Below are 12,434 nucleotides of genomic sequence, written 5' to 3' on the forward strand. Positions count from 1 at the left end.
TGTCAGTGTTTGAAGACACCACGGTTCTTCTGTCCACCTCTTGCAGATAACCATCGAAATTCAGATTTCCCTAGGAGAGAACTACAGCTCTGCACCTTTTTAAAAGCCTGGTTGTATCTACAGCTGCCCTCCTACAGAGATGCATAGAAGAATCAAACCATATTAACTGCTGTAAAGCCAAGGAAGAAATATGAACAAACTAGCCCAAAAGACATTTTGGAGGTTAGCAGAAAAGATTTTTAAAAAACAAACAAAAAACCCCATCATGAATGTGGGGTTTAAATGTGGGGTTTGAATGCGACCATTCAACACGCAAAGATTCCACCTGAGACTGCTATGAGAGACAGACAGGTTTTGAAGAGCTGCTATGGATGTTACTGCTCAAACCTCAAATTTTTTCCATGTTTGTGCAGCCATTGCAGATCCCCAGCAAAAGACTAGTCTAAGGTAGCTGTCAAGATGGACAGGATGTTCCAAAATAAGTGTAACACAGGCAACTTGAGTTTTCCGGTTGGCAACAGGGGGAATTAAGGGAGCACTGTTCCCCAGCTAAACTGGACGCAGAAGGCTACATGGAGTAGCTACCCTCACATCTCCACTGCTTCCCCACTGCCCAGGCTGATGATCCACCTGTGCAAGGAGGATTCATATGGGATAAACTGGCTGAAGTAGCTCCAGGTCCAAATTTCACCTCCTGCCTCTCCTTTCCAACATTCCTCCCTGTTGTGGACCTGTTGGTTTTGCTTTTCCTTTCAAATATTTAATCAGAAGTTACCAGTCAGAAGTGCAGCAATAACACTGTTCCTGACAAAGATTGCTTACCAGGATTTCTGGTGTATAGCTGTTTTCATGCAGAATTCATTCTGTGTTCTTCAGCAGAATGAAATTACACTGGCAATTTTTCAATAATTCTGGGTAATGAACTCTCAGAGTTTCAAGGTAGTCTAGATGTGGTTTGGGGCTAACTATTAAACAGACATTTTATGCTGCCATAGTTTCACACAAGCTTGTTTCACAAGTAACTCCGATAATTAATTAAGGCTTGTAGAAATCACTTACTGAGGATGGCCCAAAGGATTATTTTTCCCTATGCTATTTTCACATTCTATATTTATTGTTGTTCAAAGAGAAATTCAAGTATCTCATTACTTATTTCTGAAGAGATGAGAACATGATGCAGTGTTGCTCATTAAATATCCATAGTTGTTCTCTCATCGACTTCCATTAGGTCCCATTTCTTGATTTAATGATTACTTAGTTCCCTTAATGATCTCCAAGCTAAGACCAAGCTCATTGGGTTTTTTAGTGCACGCATTGGTCAACTTGCCTTGTTGCCCAGACTCTGCCTCAGCTCAATACTCACCGCATTGACTGAAACATCTCTCTCCCTACTGAAGTTAAATTCTACTTGAAAAAGCAGTTCAACATAATTAACCTCTTGCCTCTGTTTTTTCAATGCATCTGACGAAGTGGTTTCCCTCCATTGGACCTCTGGAATAATAAACTTGTAGGCAGTAGCCAGCAACTGTATGGTAAGATTTGCTTTCACAAACCTCAATTTACCTCACAAATGAAACATCTAAGTTACAACTAAATGCTGGGAGCAGTAGAAGTAAACTTAATTTATAAAAAACAACAGCAATCAATAAAGCACGCCTTAGCAGCTGCTAACGCTTTGCACTTTGTCAAGGAAGCTGCTATTTAGTTAACATGACAGACTCGCTTCTGAACAAGAAAGAGAAAGACCTGGTGGTAGGCTGAGAGATTAATAAAACAAGATAAAATAAAAGTGGTAACATTAACATTTTTCTCACCTCAGAGTGTATCTGCAAGTGTGTCAGAGACATGTAGAAAAAGGAGGGAAAAGGACCAGTCAACTAATAACCCAGTTCTGTTTTATCAGCACTTCCATGATTGAGGTTTTTCTCCCCATCGGCTATATTCTCTTATAATTCTTCATTGGTACCTTACCACCAAATGATGCAAATGATGGGGTAAGCACCCAAGCCACAAATACCACCATGTTGCCCTTGATCTGAATGGTCAAGAGAGTGGGGACTGGCCTCACCATGAGGAAACTCAACAAGAGGTTTATCAGGAGAAAACCAGCTCAGGTAGGCTTTGGACATAAGGAACTGGAGGGGAGGAAAAGGAGGAGGAGGAAGGCCTTGGTGCACAGGGATCAGGTATATTCCTCTGGTGCACAGGCTTCATAGATGTAACCGAAAGGAGCAGGCAGAAGAGAAGAGAGAGAATTGGTACAATGAAGGCAATGAAATGAGATGCCTAAAAACATAAGGGTAGATGCCAGTACTTGCATTCAGGACTGCATGACAGGAGCTGCAAGCATGTGCAAGGCAGCATCTGTGAGTGGGCTGCAAGAAGATGCTGCTTCTGGTTACATCCATGTTCCCTCCCTAATTCAGTGAAATGGAAGAGATAAAACTGGAAGCAAAATCTGGCTACTGTATTCAACAAATTATGTATTCACTTTACACATAGTTCTGGTTTGTCCTGAAGCATTTGTTTGCAGTGCAGCAGCTTTTCTAGATATTCCATGGTGTTTTTAAGGCTTAAGTGTATTATCTCCTCCCAACTACTGAACAGTTATTCACACGTTATGCTACTTAATTTAAAATGAACACTCATTAGCTAATTTTCTTGTAGGTGCAGGTGATATTTATATCAGACTTTTTAAAATCAATATCACCTTTTGCAAGTGCCAAAGGTACCAGTGCAGAGTAAAAACAATTTTTTCATGACAGGCAATTCCATTCCATAATGAAACTAGTGGGAGTTAGGCCCTTCACTTCCATGGGCACAATTCTGCACTCTATATTGTAAAAATAGTGCTCCTTGCTGCTTACTTATGAAGTAAAGAGTTTCTTCTCTGCATCAAGCTACAAACATCAGCTGAGGAAAAAAACATACAAAGAAGCAGCCAGCAAGTGTCGTTCAGCAGGCGTGTAAGAATTTGGTTTGCATTCTCTGAGAATAGCCAGATTCCCTGTTTATATTTTTGGTGTAAGAAAATGTGAAGCAAATGGGATCAAAGTCTACTGTCAGCAAAGTTCAGCACATGACAATCTTTCCTATCTTTCCTAAGTAGTGTACAATTTAAAGAAAAATTTTTGTTTTGTTTTTAATATAAGTTAATTACTTGACATTATAGTTTCTATTCTTTTCCCATGTAGACTTTTTGAGCCCACAAACGTTTTATCAGCAGATTCTACTCACAAACTCAACACCAAAATGTTAGTGACAAACCCATCATGCTCACTAAGTCACTCATTTTTATTATGGCCATTGGACAGAATTAATTTTTACTTCTTTTCCCCATACTTAGAGAAATATTGCATAAAGCAAACAAACTGGCATATTTTATCATAAATGAAAGCCATAAAATACCTTATTATCATGATTTTGTATGAAAGATTTTATTAGCAGGCAACACAGGCCAGACACTAAATCAATTTCATTAGGTAAATGCATCTCCAAGAAGATTCTGGCAGGGCACATCTTGTAAAGTGGAAAATCCTTCCCACTGATGCAAGTTGAGAGCATCTTACGTCATTCTAAATTGGATCTTGCACTTAATGCTGATGAAGGAAGCTCCTCCAGACTTACAGGACTGAAGTCATTAATAGACATCTAGGCGTGCTGAAACCCAAACAGTTTTTGGCATGGAGCATTAAAAGTCTACCAGTGGTATTTCTTTCACGCATACATTTACCTTGGTTGTTATAGCCAGTACAGAATAACAGAAGTGAGTACAGACCTCTAACCCAAGGGGGAGATAAATGCATACACCTCCCTTATGAATGCAGCATTTGACCCATTTCTGTCCGCGCGCGCAGCAGAAGCCGCTTCACAAGGCCACATTGCAACCAGCAATGCCCAGTGAGGCAAAGTCTAGCAGAAGATGGAGTTGTACACCAATCCACCTCACCTCTTCCTCCCTCTGGGCTCGGGTACCTAGGTAGGCCTCGTCATGACTGACACAAATTTAAAGTGCTGGGTGTCCATGACCCAGGACCTCCAGGGCCAATGGGAGAATGATCCCCTCAGTAACCAAAAAGGCAAGTTTGGCCCCAGGGTGGAGGAGGTGACACTAAGTCTTGCCTCTCTTTAAGGTAGGAGTGGACCAGCCGCCATAGCCATCACTTTTCTACTCTTCTTCTCCAAAGGCCTCTCAGGATCAGGCAAATGCCACTGGGGTCGGACATACAGGACCCCAGAGCAAAAGCCTCCAGGACAAACTCTCTGTAAACTCATCTGCAGAGGGAAAACAGCAGATGAACTATCTGTTTCTTAAAAGCCCTCTGCAAACCTATCTTAGAGGCTATTAGTCTTGAGCACTAATGAGAGGGCGAACTCGTGTTGCCTACTAGATGGAAGCTGGAAGATGCTTCTACCCACAAACAATATATGCACAGAAAATATGTATAATTCCATGTCCATAAATACTTTAACTACCATAAAACTGTCCACCAAGGCAATGCCAAAAAAATAACACAAATGTGAAAAACACAACTGAGTTTAGCATAGAGTGAATCTTTTGGAGGATACTGATGTTTCTGACTAGTTTTGTTACACACACAAAAAGACCTTTAAAGCTCAAAACAAGTATCACATACATGCTACAGTCATCTATCAGCTTTCTGCTATGCCAACTCAACATTACAGCTGGAGGGACAAAAGGAGGAAGAGAGAAGCATTGCAGCAATTTTTTACTGCTGGAAAGTGTTTACTATTTCACATCTGTAGTGAAACCATGCTCAGGAGCTCTAGTAAAGTGTAGGCAGTCTAAAAGTTTTTATCAAAGACCAACACCTGTATGACATGACACAAAGATTAAGGAAAGAAACAAATAAACAAATCAAGTGTATTATTGACTTGTACATATATACATATATAAACATCTAGATTTAAAGCTTAGGTTATCATGAATAGAAAAATACATATGCTCTGCTAGTCATAAGCTCTTGAGTAATTTCTGATTGGAATAGTAACTAAAGGGGAATTTTCACAAGTCTTCTAAAGAAGGAAACCAAATACACAGTGAGACTGGAGAAGTACTTATGTGTCTGTACACATATGCACACACCCATACAGTTACAAAAACATACACCTAGAACAGCATAAATGTAATGTCCAGCAGCACCATTCTCACAGAAAAAAATACTATTCTTCTCTGAGATGCCACAGCCACATACCAGTCCACTGTAGTCCATTTTGATGACTGGAGACATATCATAATCATATCTAACATATGTATTTTAAATGGGTAACACTTTTTCAGGTTTATATTCCTGGCCCTTCTAATTTATTGTACCTCCATTCCTTAAAACCCAGTAAAGTTCCTATAGTTTAACAAAATCATCTAACTTTGGGCTTAGCATCCTTAGCTGCATGACAGAGGGGGTCATGCAGCAATATTGCTGACTGCAACAACCCTTTCTGATTTGGACCTTAATAGTATTAGTCTAAGCCCTGCAGAGTCACCTCTGCTTAGGAAACAGTGCCTGTTTTATTTTGCCTCCTCAGGCATGCAAGAAGAATGAAACCTCCAGCACTGATTATGTGGCTCCTGAATGCAGATGGAGCATACCGTTTGACACAGCAACCCTCTGCCCTCTTTCCACTCTGCTAATGACCAGCTTTCCTATTCTGATTTACCTGCCTACGGCTTCAAGATTTTACAGGCCAAGTACATGCCCTTATGGCAGTTCTAGTAAACCTCTTCAAAGCTGCAAGTCAAGTCCTACATGCAGGCACCAAGAAAAATAGGAAAAAAAGAAGACAACAGAAGAAGGGAGAAAAGGTAGGAAGAAAGAGAAAAGCAAAGCTTTTGCCCTGGTGTATCCTATTTTCTTAACATTTTTTTTTCAGAGTAATAAGCTCCTCTCAATCTATTGTTTTCAGTGATGCAATGTATGTATATATATGCATGTGGTGGGATCATAATAGGAGAATTACATTGCCTATGTAATTATTCTTATTTTTATTCTGATTATTCTTGGACTAAATGCTTCCTTATATAGTATTTTTTTTCAAATATGATTATTTGTGAAATAAGAGAGGGGAAGTTCAGAGAGGTAATGGCAGAAAATCAGGCATGCCTCAGGTAACCTCTCACCCCCCCAACTGTCCTACTGACCCACAGAAAGGCAAAAAGGAAAAGTGCCAAAGTGCCATGCTTCGGTCCTTCTGATCTGCTTCATGGCCCATCCTTCATTTGTTCAACTCTTGAAGATACATAAATAGCCTAATGTTGATGACCTATCCTTACCAAGATAAGAGTGAGAAAGAAACCTGGGAAGATGAGGGAAGCCCATGATGATGAGGAGCTTCCTCTAAACGCTGACTTCCCTGTCCCGTCTGCCTGCAGACACAGTAATATTAAACCCCTGCAGACCCATCTTCAGAGAAACTCAATTCACTTCAGACAATCTTTGCTAGGGTAAAAGCAGACCTACAGTCCCACTCAGACCAGAAGAAACACGGGGAAGGCTGATGCTCCAACAGCAACAGCAGGAGATAGCACTTGTAGCATCCACCTGGATGCAGTCCTGAGTAACGTGCTCTAGGCAATCCTGCTTTAGCAGGGGAGTTGGACTAGATGATCTCTAGAGGTCCCTTCCAACTCTGAAAATTCAGTGATTCTGTGATTGTGTTGCAGTCTGCAAGAAGATTTGGTGAGGATTTTCCCTAAGGAATTCCCACAGAAGCGAAGGGCTGTACAAGGTCCTCAGAAGGTCCTGCCATCTGGGCAGAGTTTAATCATCTATCATAATGGACATGAGCTTTTTAACCAATATATTGGAAAAAAAATACCAAGCTTCTCTTGTTTTCTTGAGAGTTTACTTATCAGTGCCTGTATTTTAACCCCAAGAATTCTAGGCACTTCTACCTTATTAAGTAAATGCATCCATTAGAGTTTTTAAATTTTAAATATTTGCATCAATGTCTTACGTAAATTGTTTGGCAGGTTACTTCACTTCACTGGAGGAGCATAAGCAAAACAGTTTGTTTCCTGGGCGTTCTCTCTTGTTCTAACTTGGTAGATTACTTGTAAGACACCTATGTAACATATGGTTCATATGTTTTTTCTGTCTGAAAAGCAATTTCCTAATCAAGACTTTATGGTGAGATTCTGCCTACCGAAGATTCTATTCAGGAAATGATTGGGGTTTTTTCTGTAAAAAGAAAAAAATTACCAGGACTAAAGTAACTTAAAGCTGAATAAGAGAGCCCGGAACTATCATTTTGAAATGGCACATTATGAAAACTTCTCTCCTCCTTCATTAGCTAGCTACAAAACAAACAATATTTCAGCAACATTCTCACATTAGAGATGACAACAAAAGCACAACTGAAGGCTTTGCCTTCATCATGACTAATTTTGTTTTGTGAGATAACAATGTAGTTTTTACAAGTCTTGTTCCGCTCCATTATAAAAGGCAACTTAGCTTGAAGAAATTGCTTATTACACTGAGCTCAAAGGACTAGATAACAGAAGCTAAATCAATTAGGCAATCTTTAAAAAAACAGTAACATTTATTTTATGGAAATGTGGGGGGCAGTCCTGGTTAACGCACAGGCATGGTTTATCAATAGTTTTGTTGATTGTCCCTAATGTGCACTAAAAAATGCGCTTTGATAACACAAGAGGCCTTGATACATCTATTGTAAGTGATGTATATTTGGGTGGGTTTCCACAGGGGCCTTCAGGAGAAGAAAGAAGCCTAAAGAAGAGAGGAGCAGGCAATGACTGTAGTTAACCTCAAGCTTCAAAAGAAGTGGAAAACCCCAAATCTGTTATGTTCTAGTGCAAACGATTGGACTGCTCCTTAATATAGCCACCATCAAAGGTAGGCATCAATCTGAAGAAGCCCCTGGGCTCTCTCAACAGTCAGTGAAGAGGAAGAGGTGTCTCCAGAGCACAATTTGTCCTGCCCTAAGACAGGTGACGCTTGGGAGCTGCCCATTCCCTCCAGTAACAGTAGAGAGAGCCTAGCTTAGACTCGATAAATAGCACATTTGGGGTTTTTATGGAAAAAATTACATGTGATTAATCCTTCTCAATGTAAACACAGATCTTATACTGAAGTGAAAGAAAGCTATGCAGAATTCAGGCTTAATTAATGTTCATGAGGGAATTATCAGCAGACACTTTGGAGAAATCTCTACAGAGAGACACTGCTAGAAGACTACTAAGACAAGCAAGATATACAATATCACAGTGACAGAAAAAATTAGGTGCTTTTGTCATACATGGCCTAGAAATTTTTACATACATGGTCAGTAGCAGAGACGCATTGAGGAATGGTTGAGAGAGAGTCCCGTTGCTTCTCTACAAGAGCAACAGTAAACAGGAGAGCTGGTGCACAAATCCTCTCTTAATACAACTAAAGCTCCTCTTGAAAGCAGAGTTTCCTTTGACAACTGGGTACTGATCTTTGAACTGTAATTCTTGAAAGAGTTATTATTCTGCGTGCTGTGGGAAGGCCTAAACCCCACAGGACAAACTAAACAAACAGTGTCAGGTATATCCTATGTTCTGTAGGACTGCCTTCTCCTCTGAAGTCCTGAAATATGCTGCCGTTCAGCAGAGAGATCTAGCATATTTCATTATACTGTGAATATCTATATGACCCTAAAATTAGTAGGCTAACTGAAAGCAAAACATTGTTTATAGGTGTATAAAATCCATTTTCACAGAATCACAGAATCACAGAATTTTCAGAGTTGGAAGGGACCTCTAGAGATCATCTAGTCCAACTCCCCTGCTAAAGCAGGATTGCCCAGAGCACATTACTCAGGACTGCATCCAGGCAGGTCTTGAAAATCTCCAGGGAAGGGGACTCCACAGCCTCCCTGGGCAGCCTGTTCCAGTGCTCTGTCACCCTCACCGTAAAGAAGTTTTTCCGTGTATTTGAACGGAACTTCCTGTGTTCTAACTTGTGCCCGTTACCCCTCGTCCTGTTACTTGGAACCATTGAAAAGAGCCTGGCTCCATCCTCCTTCAACCCACCCTTTAGATACTTGTATGTGTACCCTCTTGTCTCATTTTGAGAGACATGTAACAGATCAAGGCAACAATTAGATATATTTGGTAACGATCATGATTGGTGTGTCCAGCAAAGCCTAAGAGGTCTAGGACGCAATTAACATTCTAATAACTTTATTCATTTTCTAGCCTGAGTGATTATACATATATTTATCAAATATGTATTCAATTTGCTATTAAGCTACCTGTTTCTAGATGGACAACTCAAACAGTAGGAAGGAAAGGCGATGCTTCTCAACTCTACAGCAAGTTTCATCTCCCTAATGTCTGAAGTGCAGCAGTGTGCAGGGAAGCCAGCCCCAGTGCAGCCTGGTTCCATGCGGCCTAGCCCCAGGCAGCATTGCATCCTTGTGTAGACAAGCACAGGGTCAACGCAGGATATTTGGGGAGGAGATGAGGGAGCTGTGTCCTTGTTTAAAGGGATTTTCGCACAGCACCACTCTGGCTCTGACTCTGAAGAAGCCCTCCTGCTTTCTTACTTCCCACTGAATTTACAGCCTTCACTTTGGCTCAGCATGGCCAAGGAGCTTTCCCTGGATGTTATCCCTGATCTTGGCTCTCTGCACCTGCAAGCAACCCCCTTCCTCTACGCAGGCAGCACCTCCATCCGTGGTCCCCATCCTGTCCACAGAGATCACAAACCCTGCTCTGGAGACCCTCGCATCTTCCCCACTGGCCCCAGGGCTGCCATGCTCACCCCCCAAAAGCACAGCCACTGGGTGCTGCATCCCTCAAGCCTTCTTGGCCATCCCCATGCCTTCACCGCTACTTCTTCCTCCAAACAGCTCTGGATGCAGCTGCAGAGAACATCAGATTGAGGAGCACGTTAGACTGCCAGACTGTTGAGGAGAATGGTTACTACATAGCTGCAGGTTTGTCCAAAGGGCTGTTGCCTGTCCACATGCTGCTCTGCAGGCTTGTCCCCTGCATTGTCCCGCCCAGGCCAATACCAGGTGCCTATTCATGGTCTGGGGCGTATTCCCAATCACTTCCAAATCAAACCAAATTTACACAACTGCAACTAGAAGGTCTCCAGGCAATGTGCTTTCTGGTTTCCTTTCCTTGATGAGAAGCATTTCCCATGGGGACCAAGACTACCACTCATCTCCATGGTATCAAACCAAAGTCCTGTGTGGCTGTATTCCTAGCCCGCTTCAGCTGAAATGCTGCAGTTTGTCATTTAAAGGTGTTTTTGAATATAAAAAGTCAAAGACGATTTGGCAAACCTGAATCAGAAAAAAGGATTAGGAAGGCAGAGGAATAATAATACATCAATTTAGCAAAGTTCTTGCTGTGAATATAAAAAAGTCTGTCAGTAATCTGCATTGATTGCTTGGAGAAAATTCAGAGTGCATGAGTGCTCTGTTATCTTTACAGTGCACCTTTTTTTTGTTGTGCTTGTACCAATACTTATTTTACAAAGATTAATATGCTCCCACCAAATCCATACAGTCTTATGAAATCCATGGAGACATCTGGCAAAAACCTATCAGATCTTGTTTCTGCATGTTCCTTGCAAACAAATTAGTAACCAGTGAAGTATTCTTAAGTGAGAGGGTAAAATGAAATGGATGTTTTATTGATGCAGAGAGGAGATCAGTGGGAATTCAAAATACGATGTTGCAAGATAGCATCAGGTTGAGTGAAAGACCTTTTCCTCTGAATTTGGAAACAGCAAGTAGCTATTGAAAGAGTGCATAAAGTAGAAAGAGATCACTAAAACCTTCATAATTTAAGGAGTTAATAAATGTCTTTGGTAAACTTGTTATCCTTTGCATGTTTTCACTGACTTCACAGGAATACACAATGCAAGGTTAAGACTTACATAAAAAGAAGGGAAAGGAAGCGAATGCAGCTCTGTTTTACCAACTGGAAAACGAACTATCATTAGTAGATTCTATCAAACTCAAAAATTTATTCCCAATTTACACCTCCTCTTGGCTTGAATAAAACCCCTTATAAATAAATTAGGCAGCCATATCAGACCATATATCACCCCATACTATCCCAATGTACTATTAGAAAAGCAGCTTAACCCAGCATCAAAAATGGATATTAAGAGCCTGGTGCATAAAATTTCCATTGATAACAACTGCACTTGAGTCAGATGCTGAACCACCACTGAAAAGCTTGCCTGTGACTGACTTGTGTTTTTAGACTCAGCATTGATAAAGTAAATAAGGTTTAGACATGGAAATTTTTTAAGACGCTTGAAGAAAAGCAATATTCACGATATTCATTCTAATAAAGATCTGCTAAATCCAAAGCCGTTGGGGTAGACTTTCATGGAAAAAATAGTTTTGGAATGAGCAAAGTCTGCACCACAGGCTTTAATACACGCCACACAGAAAAAAAAAAATAAATACCAGCAGCGTATTTGGAAGGTTTGCTTGGGAGTGAGGGCAAAGTACAGTGGCAAGCAACCAAAAGTACCTGACAGCCCTCATGAGGGCAGTTCACACAATATTCGTGCCCTTTATCCATAGACTAGAAGAGCTGCAGCTTTATGTTGACAAGCATTACAATGAGCCATCTATTTTCAAAACAATCACACTGAAAAGATTTACAGCACATTTACAAGATCTAGCACTAATTTTTTGCAAGAACCCACAATGGATCACTATTAAAACACAGGCTTAGATCCATCATTTGCCCTGCTAGGAGGCAGGGCTGTCACCTTCTTTGTCATCAAGACATGTAGGTGAGTGAAAGACAAACATAACGATGGATTTATGAGGTGGAATGCAATTTTGCTCTGCTTAAACCAAACATCTGTATAGCCTAACAAATATCATGCCCTCCTGAATCCTACTTCAAAATCCAAGAGCATATCCATCAAGGCAATTACCTACATCAAAAACACCTGTAAAATGAATGCCAGAAATCACAACACACAGTAAGATGGTTTCACAACAGCCCTGAAGCTCCGATCAGTTCTCCTGGGCATCACAGTCTCTAAACACGGATTTCAGGAAAACTGCAAAAAATCCACCACTGTCTTCAGTCAAGACCCTGACTGTGAATGCACCTCCACCATGTAGTCAGGAGAACCATGAACAAGGTCTGGTTGCATCAGGAACAAATTCTCTCTGCCTGACATCTCAATCAAGCAGGAGCCAGGTCAGCACAGTGTGGGGCCTGAGGTGGGGGAAGCCAATCTCCCCTATGCTTCAGCTCCCTTTTTGCTCCCATTTTGCAGTAGGATTATAAGGATGAAGAAAATTATGTGTCAAAGTAGCGACTGTCATGCTAGTGGCACCTTGATGTTAAGGCAATGAGTAGGTCTGTGGAAAAGTAGTAAGGAATGAGAAGTGAAGAAAAAGGAAACAAATGCACTAAAAAAGGTGGAATAAAGTACCAT

The 12,434-nt window shown here is 41.0% G+C and overlaps 1 protein-coding gene across 1 annotated transcript in view; it reads right to left on the reverse strand.

Moving 5' to 3' along the window:
- Window positions 1-12,434, reverse strand: part of LRIT1 (leucine rich repeat, Ig-like and transmembrane domains 1) — a gene marked incomplete at its 3' end in the record, with an annotated part of 66,231 nt that overhangs the window by 12,367 nt on the left and 41,430 nt on the right. The gene's annotated exons all lie outside the window — the stretch shown is intronic.

The sequence above is a fragment of the Vanellus vanellus genome (assembly GCF_965231255.1).
Source record: "Vanellus vanellus genome assembly, chromosome: 7".
Classification (NCBI taxonomy): Eukaryota; Metazoa; Chordata; class Aves; order Charadriiformes; family Charadriidae; genus Vanellus; species Vanellus vanellus.